This window comes from Myxine glutinosa, chromosome 5 (assembly GCF_964187855.1).
Source record: "Myxine glutinosa chromosome 5, kmMyxGlut1.1, whole genome shotgun sequence".
NCBI lineage: Eukaryota > Metazoa > Chordata > Myxini > Myxiniformes > Myxinidae > Myxine > Myxine glutinosa.
This window is the reverse complement of record NC_136265.1, coordinates 85,759,309-85,772,269: the sequence shown is the minus strand read 5'-3', so window position 1 is coordinate 85,772,269 and position 12,961 is coordinate 85,759,309.

Sequence of the window (12,961 nt, the reverse complement as noted above, 5' to 3'; positions counted from 1 at the left end):
ACGGGGGTGGAAAATAGAATGGCTGCCCAGGAGAATCAGTTAGAGGGGGTAAAAAATGGGTTAATGGGGTTAGAAAATAGGATGGAGGACAAGTTGCGGGAGATAGGGGAGCAATCCGCCCGAGAAATTAAACAAATGGGAGAGCAGATAGAGGAGGTAAAAATCGGGGTAGAAACCAAATTGGATGCTCAGAGGGATGAATTGGGACAGATGAGGGTGGCATCTACAAAGGAGATGGAGGAGATGAAAGAGGAGATAGGACGAGGTGTGAGTGAGGAGGTTTCGGGGCTACACGAGGAGGTAAAGCGAGGTGAGAAGCGTATGGAGAAAGAGGTGAGAAATGGGACGGCAAAGTTACAAGGGGGAATAGAAGATCTGACGGAGGAGGTGGAACGGCTGACAGAGGGACAAACGCAGTTAGTGGAGCAGGTTCAAAGGAACACTGCGGTACTAGGAGGGTTAAAAGCGACACAAAGAGACATCAAGGAAGACTTAATAGCGACACAGAGGCAATGTCAGATGGTACGTGAGGGACTGACAATGAGGGTGGACGAGGTGACAGAGGTAATGGAGACGAAGGACCGAGAGGTGAGGATGCACATAGAGACGGTCACGGTAGCCTTAGAGGACGAACTTGAGGAGACGCACCGGGAAATAAAAGAGGTGAAGCAAAAATTAGAGGAAGTGGAAGAAGAGGTGAGTGAAATTAAGAAGAGACGGACAGAAACTAAGAGAGAAATCCAGGAGGAGGTAATGGAATTGGTACAAGGTCGGTGCTCAACTCATAGTGGGCTGCTCACTAACCAAATAAAGAGTTTGCAGGTGGCAAAAGAGGTGCGGAGACGAGGTGCCAAGGTGAGTGGCGAAATATTCGGCAATGTATATGATGTGAGGAAAGCTTCAGTCGGCTTGGGGGTTGATTTAGACCCGGGTGTTCGTGAGAGGCCATTGGTGAAGTGTGTGACAGGTCAGGTGTGCGAACAAAGAGGTGTGCAAGAATGTCCGACCATGGGGTGTGTGAGGAAAAAGTGCGCGCCGACTAGAGAGTGTGCCGTCAAGAGTGAGTTGGTCGAAGCGCGTGTGCGAGGGGGTACATGGAAGCGCGTTGTGGTAAGTGTTACGGAGGAAGTAATGAAAAAGTGTGCGCAAGAGGATGCGCGAGAAAGGTGTGTAACGGACGGGTGCATGGGGAAAGCGCATGCTGTCAAGAGTAAGGGAGAACGCACGCCTGTGGTGAGTGTTACAGAGGATGTAACGGGAGAGTGTGCGCAAGAGTGTGCGCGAGAAAGGTGTGTAACGGACAGGTGCATGGGGAAAGAGTGTGCTGTCGAGAGTAAGGGTGAGTGCACGACCGAGAGTGGAGGTGAGAGTAGTGAGAGTGGCACGGAGCGTGAGTTGGTTGTGACAGGTGAGCGAGGATGTACACCTGGCATGGAAGGATGCACACCTGGAATGGTAGAGCGTGTGTGGGAATGCACACTTGAGTTGGTCGTGAGGCACGTGGTTGGGTGTGCGAGTGAAAGCACACCTGTGATTGTCACAGAGGAGGTGACCGAGGAAGGGGCGCGAAGAGGTGTGTTGGTGAGGTGTGCGACCAACGAATGTGTGCCCAAGTGTTCGGTGGTCAGGTGTGTGACCAAGGCTGGGAGTGGAATGAGTGTACCGAGGTGTGTAAGGAAAGGTACGAGGAGCATGGGAACAGCTGGAGGTATGAGCAAGAAAGGGGTAGCGTATGCATGTAAGCATCCAGGTGAGGCATCGACGGTAACCGGGTTAGCGGTTAGAGCGACTTTTAGCCGAATCGGGCCCTCGGTGCATGCCGGGCTTCGCGTGCCGCGAGAACCAGCGGGGATCCGAGCCACGGCGGGTTCGAAAGGACCGCCGTACGCGATCCACGCTGGGCCTCGCTTGGAACGGCCGCGTCCGGGCTCCACTGGGCGGAGCGGGCAGCTCGATAGGAAGGGTCGTCATGGAGACCACTTTTTGTTGAGACGTGCTGGCAGGTCGAGATCGGGACATTGGATGGCTCCACGCCGAGGTGGTGCGTGGGATCTCGGCCCGGGTAAGCCCCCGTCCCTGCCCCGAATGCGGGACGTATCCAGCCGCTGGCACAAAACAACCCGCGTTCATTGCTCGGCTGTACGAAGCCGGGCTGTAGACGTGAATTGGCGCACCGAGAGGATCTAATAAGTAGACGGGTGATGAGGATAGTGTTTTGGCCCCGAAATTAGAAAAAAACAAAATTTGATGATTGGCAAAGGATTGGCAGTAATGATGGGCAGATGATGAGTAGTGATTGACAAATTTTTGATTTGTTGGATTTGGACGAGCGAAATTGATAGTAGGACCTCCCCGATGTGGTGGGATGGCAAATCCACCATCCCTCAGCTGTGGGGCAAATGCGCTACAGCTTATGGGGTGATGGCATTGAAAACTAGCCCGGGAGGGTTCGGATATATCGTGTGTAGGGATCTAGCGAAGATGACATTAGGTGACGTTAAGGTTAGTTAGTGACTGATACCTGTAGTGGGGACGCAGGTAGTTTAGTGTGGATGATAATGACGTGGGAGCGCAATAGTTTAAAGGGACGACTGGGAAGCGCAAGTTTCAGAGGGGAGTAGTTAGATGAGATGATGCCGTGTGTGTGTGAGGATTGAACAGGTGTGATTGCACAGGTGTGCAACTGAACAGGTGTGTGGAGCAGTGTATGAGGGAGTAGTGGTGATTGCGTGTTGTGTTGACCAAATGGTCCAGGAAGAGGAGGAGGGTGCAGGTGGCACCAGGTATGATTGCACAGGTGTGCAACGACAGGTGAATGGAGGACAGGTGTATGGAATAAATGGTATGGAGTATTGGAATGGATGGTCGTGGAGTGAGTATGGTGGAAATTGTGGAGTGGAGTGGATGGTGCGAAGGTGTGAATGGGGGAAGAGTGGACCCCCATCACGGATACCCGGGGCGGGTAGTGTAAGTGTTAGGTAGAGGGTACAGGTAAATTGTGGTTGGATATTGGCATCTGTGGTGCAGGTGAAAGAATGGTCTTTGGATGGGTGCATTAGTGTTGTGGAAATGGCTGGGCGTGTAGCCTGTTAGTGTGTGTAGTTGGTTGGGCACTCCACCACTGTGAGGATGTCGGCCAGGTGAGGCCGCAGTTGGGCTCTGGGAGCCGGTAGTAGTTGTTGTGGATGGGGCCCGAGGATCCGGAGGACGGACCCGGGTAGCCCAGTGCCAGAGGGCACCAAGGGGTGACAGAACCAGGAGGGGTCTTCCCCAGTTAGTTAGGTTAGGGTGAGGAGCTAGGTAAGCTCGGGTGGCAACTACAGTGGTGGAGGTGTGCAGGTGGGTAGACCTGCTGGGAGAGCTACACGTCACAGCCCAGAAATTGTGCAAGGGCACCGGGAGATGAATCGGGGGAGTGAGACCCCAAATTGAGAAGCAGCACAGTTTGGTCAATGGGATTTGGTTTTTAGAACCCATAGTGTAAGTTGGCCAATGGATTGGCAGAGAGAGACCCTGGGTAGTGTAAAGTGTGTTAAGGTCATTTAGAGGATAGTTAGGATTGGAGTCTCCTCGCACCATCTGCATCCACTCACCTGAGGTGACAGGTACTCCACACCATGCCATGTTTTGATTATTTTTTATGATGCAAATGTTTTGGATTGTGAGACGCATAATGACGTGGGTGTGACATTGTGCTTTGATGTTCCATCTCTTCCTCCTTATGAGGATTGATGACGAATTGGGTGATGGCAAATTTTGGATAGAGGGATTGTGGAGACGAATTTGGTTTAGGGGAAATATGGGGAAGACGTGACAGTAGTGACGAATTTGTAAATGGGTAGATTTTGTAAATATGGGGTAAGGGCAAGGGTAGTGTAGGTGACAGGGGGGTGACGTACGGTAGGGACGAGCTTTCTCACTTCGCCCTCCGTACGCATTTCGCCTTGCATTGCCTTATTGATGTGTACCCTTGTGACCTTACCCCTCGCTCATTTGTCTTTCCCCTTTTGTCTCCCACATGACCTGTGCGCCATTGGGCGCCGAGGGGAGCGTGCGTGGGTCGGCCATTGTGCGCCCGAAATTCCCAGAACCAGCTGTCTGCATCGATGCACCACATTATGGACCACATGCCTGTGGCCGAGCACCACTTATGGACCCCATGGGTTGGGGCATGGCCCCTCTGCTGGAACCGGCCATGAGGGCCCGAAATCTTGCTGGCGGACCTTGGCCACAGGGCACCGATGCCCCACAGGTGAACCACACGTAGTCGGCCCTGTGGGCCATAAATAAAAGAAAATAAAAAGGACACATTGGGCACACTTTATTGCAAGTAGGCCGCCAGTAAGAAAATGAAAGAATGACATCTGGAAGAACAAATAATAATAACCAGCAGAGGGAGCCGAAGAGCAAGAGATCACCTGCAGGGTTAGGGGTTGTTGATTTATTTTTTATTCTTGAACAGTGATGACTGCACCGATTGGTGCTTGGGTGTGTATTGGTGCGCTTTTGGGTGCTTTAATGGTGCATTGATGCAGAGCAGACTGTCTCCTCCCCAGAAAGAACAATCACAGGTCCTGGGTTAGTTTTGTAAATAAAAATAGCGTCATTGTAAATAATGCTTCCCACCGTCAGTGTATAGTTTGAAGACCATTCCGCAATTCGGTTAACTGTGGGCGTAAGTCTGTTAGGCAGGGTGCAATGGAGCAGCGGGACACATTTATTTATGTTTTAAAACTGTCGCACTCAGGGTCAGGTTAAAAGTAGAGGGAACTACACCTACGTGTCACACTAAATAAAAGTTGTAGGCCCGGGACGTGCCTAAGAGGAGGAGGGTGCAGTGTTGCGGAGATGAGGACTGTATTTTTTTGATTGTGTGCTGTATTATTATTATTATTGTTTATTCTGCGCCCCCCTACCTCCGGAGCTGTGTAAAGGTGAAAGGGCATCCCATAATTAGTCCACAAGCATACACGTCAGCCAAATAATAGAATACCCCTGTTTGATAGTTATCTCTTATTCTGTGTTTTAGGGTAAGGCTGTGTCTCCCATTAATTGAAGTACTCCATTGCACCAGTGAAAGAGAATAGATCCCCTTTCATTCCCATCCCCAAAATCTCCATTTCCAATTACATCCCCTCTCGTGATTGCCAACCCTCGATTGCCAATTACCTCCCCTCCAATAACCGCCATTAACCACGAGGCAGGGTCGGAGAAGAAAGGCGTGTCTCCACCTCGTCATAGAGGGGAAGAGGGGCGTGCCCGCCCGTCGTCATCAAGGGCGGAGCGAGAGGGTCGCGTGACCAACCAGGGCCGAGGTGAGCACACCGATGGGCGTGTCCTGAAGGCCGGCGGCTTGATCGCTGGAGGCGCTATAAAAGGCGCGCACGCAAGAAGCAAGTGAGTGAGTCGTGAGTTGGTCGTCAGAGGAGGGTCAGGGGTTGCGTTGGTTGCGGTGGTAAGAAGTCGGTGGTGAGAAGTGGTGGCGTCGAGTGGTCAGTGGTTGCGTTGGTTGACGTTGAGTTGTCGATGGTGAGGAGACACCAGGGCCAAGAGAGAGAAGGTTCCAGGTCAATTACCAGCAGTTGCGCCAGAGACGGCAGACGCGCCCTGAGGTGAGCCAGAGAAGCAGCTTTGGCTCCACAAGCAGCGTTGACTCCACCAGGCAGCTTCAACCCGTTACCCCGCGGGGACCAGATAGCGGTGGCATCGGCGGCCGTCGAGGTCCAGCCGACGTCCCGTGCGGGATCAAGCCCGAACCATCTGCCCCAGCTGAACCTTCCCATTCCTCCTTCCAGCATTCATTCCTTTCCTCCACCCTTCTTGTGTACGTGAGTTTGTTCTGTGTGTCTTGTCCCTGGGTATTAATTAAGCTTGTATAATTTAATAATTGCACTGTGTCTCTGATTCTTCTGTATATTATTTTATTATCTTTCCTTCTCCTTGGTTACTTTGAGCATGTAAATAGTAGGAATAAATTTAGTCGTATTTCCAACCTTTTTGTCTTCTTCTTCTTCTTCTTCTTCTTCACATCCGTGTCGCCTTTGTCTTTTCCCTATTGAATAGCTGCGGTGCGATCCGGCCAACGTTTGGGTGGAATCGGGTTCTAATCGGGGAATAACTGTTCGGTCGCGGAGCCTTCGCTCGGCAAAGTAACATCTAAACCGCGATCAGTAACAATATATATATATATATATATATATATATATATATATATATATATATATATATATATATATTGTTACAGACGCGGTTGTGGATGTTGGTTTACCGAGCGGTTTGGTATGACCGCGTCTGCACAGTTTACCCGATTATACTCGAACGTTGGCCGAGTCGCGCTACGCTAAATCAATTGAGGAAAGGACACAACGGCTGGGTTAAATGACACGACACCAGGGGTACAGTTCTCAAGACCTCCGGAGGACGTTATAATATTTCGGAACGTTGAGATTACAAGGACAAGAGGGACAGCATAGGAAGGTAGGCACTTAATCACGGTCTTATAGTAACCCCGACAGACCACAGATAAACAGGACAAGACTGACTCACACCGGGATTGATGGCAAGGAAGGGCAGGTAGTCGGTGGTCAGCACAAGGTGCACTCTTGGCTCAGGGACAGGATAGCGCGGCCCAAAAGATGCAGGGAGGTCTCTCAGCGCTCGGAGGTGGCGTCTGGTTCTCTTCACTTCAAGCTCGGGGCGCATCTCTGACGTCACGTCCGGTAAGTCGCTGCGTATATCCGGCGGGGAGTGACACGCCCTCGGCTCGTTAGCTCCGCCCCAGATGGAATCGGCCCGCCGCTTCTTATTGGGTGCTGGGGGTTACCGGGCTCCGCCCTTGACGAGGGGCCGACAGTCAGCCCCTTCGTGGTAACCCCGCCGGAGCACATGGGCAATGGCGGCTAACCAAGCCGGAGTGAGGACGCACACTCCCCGCGTGCTGTTGTTGTAGTTGTTGTTGTTGTTGTGGTTTGAGGAAGATGGGAGGAGGTATGGGGAGGTCCTAAACTCACTACTGGTGCCATACAATCACATTCTGGTGCAACGAAGAGTCAGAATTAATGGAAACGAGTCCTTAACTGACATAGACTAAGAATAACTAGCAAGATGTCCGAAAGTTGTCTACGTGAGATGCGGTGGACCTGGGCACGACATTTAATGGGGGAAAAAGGGGAAGGTCGGTTCTACAGAGTGTTGTTTACAGACAATGGGACTAGGGAATGGGGGATTGGGGATAGTTGGGGAGTATTGGGGAAATAGGGGAATATTTACAAGCGGATATGGAGGCCAAATCCCATATCCGCAACATTGCACCCTTCTCTACCCTCGGGGCGTCCCGACCCGATAAATTTTTACCTATTTTAGTGTGGCACTCGGATGTAGTTCCCTCTACTATTAACTCTACCCTGAGTGCGACAGTTTTACAGATATTCACAAATGAGTAAATATGTCCCCCTGCGACGTTGCACCCTTCTCCTCACAGAAACACACCCACAGGATAACCGAATCGCGGAAAGAATTCGCAAACTAAACATACAGCCGGTAGGGAGCATTATTTACAAGACTACGCTGATATTTACACTACGATCCAGGACCTGTTTTTGGAGGAACACATGCAGATGTTATGCATAGAGAGAGCACGCATGCCAGCATCGATACACCAACCCACGAGTGCTCTGTGGCCTTACGGCCTTTAATAATGTGCAGAGCACCCCATCCAAGCACCAAAAGCACCACCCCATAACACAGTCAGCACCATCCGGTGCACCAATAAAGTGTTTATAAATCACCGGTGGTGTCGCAGCCGGCCGATGTTCTGCCGCTGGTCTTGCCTTCATGCGGTGCACTTGGCCTTCTTGCTTCTTTAAAAATAAAGAAAGGCGCCAACCGCGTCCATTTCTTTATTGTGGCCGTCAGGGGGCCAACTATTAGTGGTTCACCTGTATGGCATAGGTGCCACGTTGACCCATAGGTCCTTCCACGGGTGGTGCTTGGCCGCAAAAGAACTGCGGTCCATGGTGGGCGGCCACAAACATTGCGGTCCATATGGTGTATCGATCCCGGCAGCAAGCAGCGAAAGTGCAGGCCCACAACTGCGGAGCCAGCACCTCTCTCTCCTCTCTCTCTGCCCCAAAGCCAGATCCTCGGAGGTGGGAGACAAAAGAAGAAGACAAGTGAGTAAGGTGGTAAGGGCGCAAAAGTGCACGCAACATTAGGTAATGCACACTAGGGGCACATGGGAACCAGGTGAGACAGGTACGTTCCTACCATACGCCCCCCCCCCCCCCACCAGGTAACCTACATTGCCCCTCCCTTACCCCTTACTGTATCCACAAAACACAACACTACCCATAAACATCTACTTTACAAATCAACAAACGTCCCTACTGTCTTCCCCGTTCCTCCCATAAACCAAATTCGTCTTCTCTCCCTCCTAACCAATCAAATTTGCCATTTTCAACTCTCATCAAAATTTGCCATCTCCAACTCAACATCATAATTTGCCATCACCAATTCATCATCAGTCCCTCCTAGGGAGGGAGAGATGGAATCACCCCAATGTCTCATCCACGTCGTGATGCGTCTCACAAATCCAACAGCAATCCTTACTTCCTGCAACACAAAACAAAGAAAACACAGGTGTGGAGTCATCATCATCATCACAGGTAAGTGGCTGCGTATGGTGCGACAGGTTCATCAATCCTAACTATTTCCTAAATGACTTTAACAACTTTACATTACCCGGGGTCTTTCCCTGCCAATCCATTGGCCAACTTACACTATGGGTTCTAAAAACCAATTCCCATTGACCAACTGTGGTGCTTTTCAATTTGGGGTCTCACTCCCCCGATTCATCTCCCGGTGCCCTCGCACAATTTCTGGGCCGCGACGTGTAACTCTCCCAGCAGGTCTACCCACCTGCACACCTCCACCACTGTAGTTGCCTCCGAGCTTACCTGTTCCTTACCCTAACCTAACTACCTGGGGAAGGCCCTCTGGCGCTCTCCCCACTCGGTGCCCTCTCTGGCACTGGGCTACCCGGGTCCGTCCTCCGGATCCTCGGGCCCCACTGACACTAACGGCTCCCAGAGCCCACCTGCGGCCTCACCTGGCCGACATCCTCACAGTGGTGGAGTGCCCAACCAACTACACACACTAACAGGCTACACGCCCAGCCATTTCCACAACACTAATGCACCCATCCACAATACCATTCTGCAACCGCACCACAAATGCCAATATCCAACCACAATTTACCTATACCCTCTACGTAACACTTACACTACCCGCCCCGGGTACTCGTGAAAGGGGTCCACTCTTCCCCCATCCACACCTTCGCACCATGCACACCACTCCGTACCACTTACTCCATGTATTCCACACACCTGTACTTGCACACCTGTGCTCTCACACCTGGTGCCACCTGCACCCTTCTCTCCCCAAGCGCATTCGCGCTGATCCACACACTCACTACTCATACACTGCTCCACACACCTGTCCAGTTCTCACACAGCATCATCTCATCTAACTACTCCCCTCTGAAACTTGCGCTTCCCAGTCGTCCCTTTAAACTATTGCGCTCCCCCATCATTATCATCCACACTAATCTACCTGCGTCCCCACTACAGGTATCAGTCACTAACTAAACTTAACGTTACCTAATGTCAATCTTCTAGGGCCCTACACACAATATAACCTAACCCACCCGGGCTAGTTTTCACTGCCATAAACCCCATAATCTATTGCGCATTTGCCCCACATGGGAAGGGTGGCAGGGATGCCACCCTTACCCACCGGGCCCATCGCTCACTACCAATTTTGCACATCAAATTTCACCAAATCAAAAATTTGCCAATCTCTGCCCATCATCTGCCAATCATTACTGCCACTCCTTTGCCAATCATCAAATTTTGTTTTTCTCTAATTTTGGGTCCAAAACACTAACCTCATCACACAGTCTACTCACTAATGCCTCTCAGTGCGCCAATTCCTGTCCAAAGCCCAGCTTCGTAAAGCCAAGCCATGAATGCGGGTTGTTCCGTGCCAGCGGCTGGATGCATCCGGCATTCGGTGCAGGGACGGGGGCTTACCCGTGCCGAGATCCCACGCACCATCTCGGCACGGAGCCATCCAATGTCCCGCTCTCGACCTGCCGGCACGTCTCACCAAAACGTGGTCGCCATGACGACCCTTTCTATCGGGCTGCCAGCTCCGCCTAGTGGAGCACGGACGCGGCCGTTCACAGCGAGGCCCAGCACGCACCGAGGGCCCGATTCGGCTAAAAGTCGCTCTAACCGCTGCTCCGTTTAACGTCGATGCTTCACCTGCATGCTTACACCCCGCAGCCCATTCCTTGCTCACACATCCAGCCGTTCCCATGCTCCTCGTACCTTTCCTTACACACCCAGGTACACTCATTCCACTCACAGCCTTGGTCACACACCTGACCACCGAACACTTTGGCACACATTCGTCGGTCGCACACCTCACCAACACACCTCTTCGCGCCCCCTCCTCGGTCACCTCCTCTGTGACAATCACAGGTGTGCTCTCACTCACACACCCAACCACGTGCCTTACTACCAATTCCAGCGTGCATTCCCACTCACGCTCTACCATTCCAGGTGTGCATCCCTCCATTCCAGGTGTACATCCTCGCTCACCTGTCACAACCAACTCACGCTCCTTGTCACTCTCACTACTCTCACCACCACTCTTGACAACGCACTCACCCTTACTCTTGACAGCGCACTCTTTCCCCATGCACCTGTCCGTCACACACCTTTCTCGCGCACACTCTCCCATCACACCCTCTGTAACACTTACCACACCGCGCTTCCATGTGATCCCTCGCACACGCGCTACGACCGACTCACTCTCGCCAGCACCCTCACTCCTTGGCACGCACTTTTTCCTCACACACCCCAGAGTCGGACTTTCTCGCACACCTCCTTTTTCGCACACCAGACCTGTCGCACACTTCACCAGCGGCCTCTCACGAACACCCGGGTCCATCTCGACCCCCAAGCTCATTAAATCACCTGGCGCATCATACGCACGACCATATTGGTCACCACTTACACCGGGTCCTCTTTCTCTTCGCTTCTCCTCCATCACCTGCGAATCCCTCATCCGGTTAATGAGCACATCATCACGATCCAAACACAGACTTTGGACCAATTCTTTTATCTCCTCTTTTATCTCTTTCTTATCCCCTCTCCGTCGCTTCTTAATTTCGCTCACCCCTTCTTCCACTTCTTCTAATTTCTGCTTCACCTCTTTTATGTCCCGGTATGTCTCCTCAAGCTCGTCCTCCAAGGCTACCTTGACCGTTTCCATGTGCGTCCTCACCTGCCGGTCCTTCGTCTCCATTACCTCTATCACCTCGTCCAACCTCGTTGTCAGTCCCTCACGTACCATCTGACATTGCCTCTTTGTCGCTATCAAGTCGTTTTTTATGTCGTTTTGTGTCGCTTTTAACCCTCCTAATACCGCAGTGTTCCTTTGAACCTGCTCCGTTAGTCCTTTTTGTCCCTCCGTCAGCTGTTCCACCTCCTGCGTCAGGTCCTCTATGCCCCCTTGTAACTTTACAGTCCCCTTTCTCACCTCCTTCTCCATGTGCTCCTTACAGTGCCTCACCTCCTCGCGCACTCCTCCGACCTCCTCACTCACACCTCTTCTGATCTCCTCTCCCATCACTTGCATCTCCTGCCCAGATGCCACCCTCATCTGCTCCATTTCCTCCCTGTGAGCATCCAGTTTGGTCTGTACCCCCATTCTGACCCCCTCTATCTGCTGCCCCATTTGTTTAACTTCCCTTTCCGCTTGGTCCCTCAATTTGCCTTCCATCCTGTTTTCTAACCCCTCTAACCACTTTTTCATCCCTTCCATTTGATTCTCTTGAGCGGCCATTCTGTTTTCTACCCCCATTAACCCATTTCTCACCTCTTTTATCCCGTTGTCTAACCCCTCAAAATTATTGTCTAACTTCCCAAATTTCTTGTCTAACTCCTCAAAATTATTGTCTAACTTCCCAAATTTCTTGTCTAACTCCTCAAAATTATTGTCTAACTTCCCAAATTTCTTGTCTAACCCCTCACCGTTACCCCTCGCTTCGTCCCTCATTACCCCCATTTGGCCCTCCAATCGCTCACCCTGAGCTACCATCCGGTTCCCCATTACCCCCATTTGGTTTCCCATTACCCCCATTTGGCCCTCCAATCGCTCACTCTGAGCATCCATCCGGTTCCCCATTTGTTCCATAAGGGCCCTCATTTGCAGGAGGAAAAGGTTCGAATCCACCAGCGGCGCTACCACGGTCGCGGGCGCGGTCGCCGTGGCCATGTGCGAGGCGCCATTCTGTGCGTCTGCTACCCTCACTGCTTCGCTCTCCTTGTGTCCCTCATTTTGGTCCTGGATCGACCCTGCCTCACTCTCTTCTACCGGAACCCAGCCGTCTTGGTCTGCCATAGCGCGACTTTCAAAATTCGGGTTTTTATTTTTTTTTGTAAAACACAATTAAATTTCGCTGTTATAATTTCGAGCGCGTGAAATGCGCTCCGGATCGAATCCCACTTCCCAGACACCAAAATGTTACCCTAATGGTACAATTGGTGTTCCAAAATTTGGGCCTAACTGAATTTAGTCCCAGGTCCGAATCCAACTCCTCGACACCAAATGTTTCAGACGCGGTTGTGGATGTTGGTTTACCGAGCGGTTTGGTATGACCGCATCTGCACAGTTTACCCGATTATACTCGAACGTTGGCCGAGTCGCGCTACGCTAAATCAATTGAGGAAAGGACACAACGGCTGGGTTAAATGACACGACACCAGGGGTACAGTTCTCAAGACCTCCGGAGGAGGTTATAATATTTTGGAACGTTGAGATTACAAGGACAAGAGGGACAGCATAGGAAGGTAGGCACTTAATCACGGTCTTATAGTAACCCCGACAGACCACA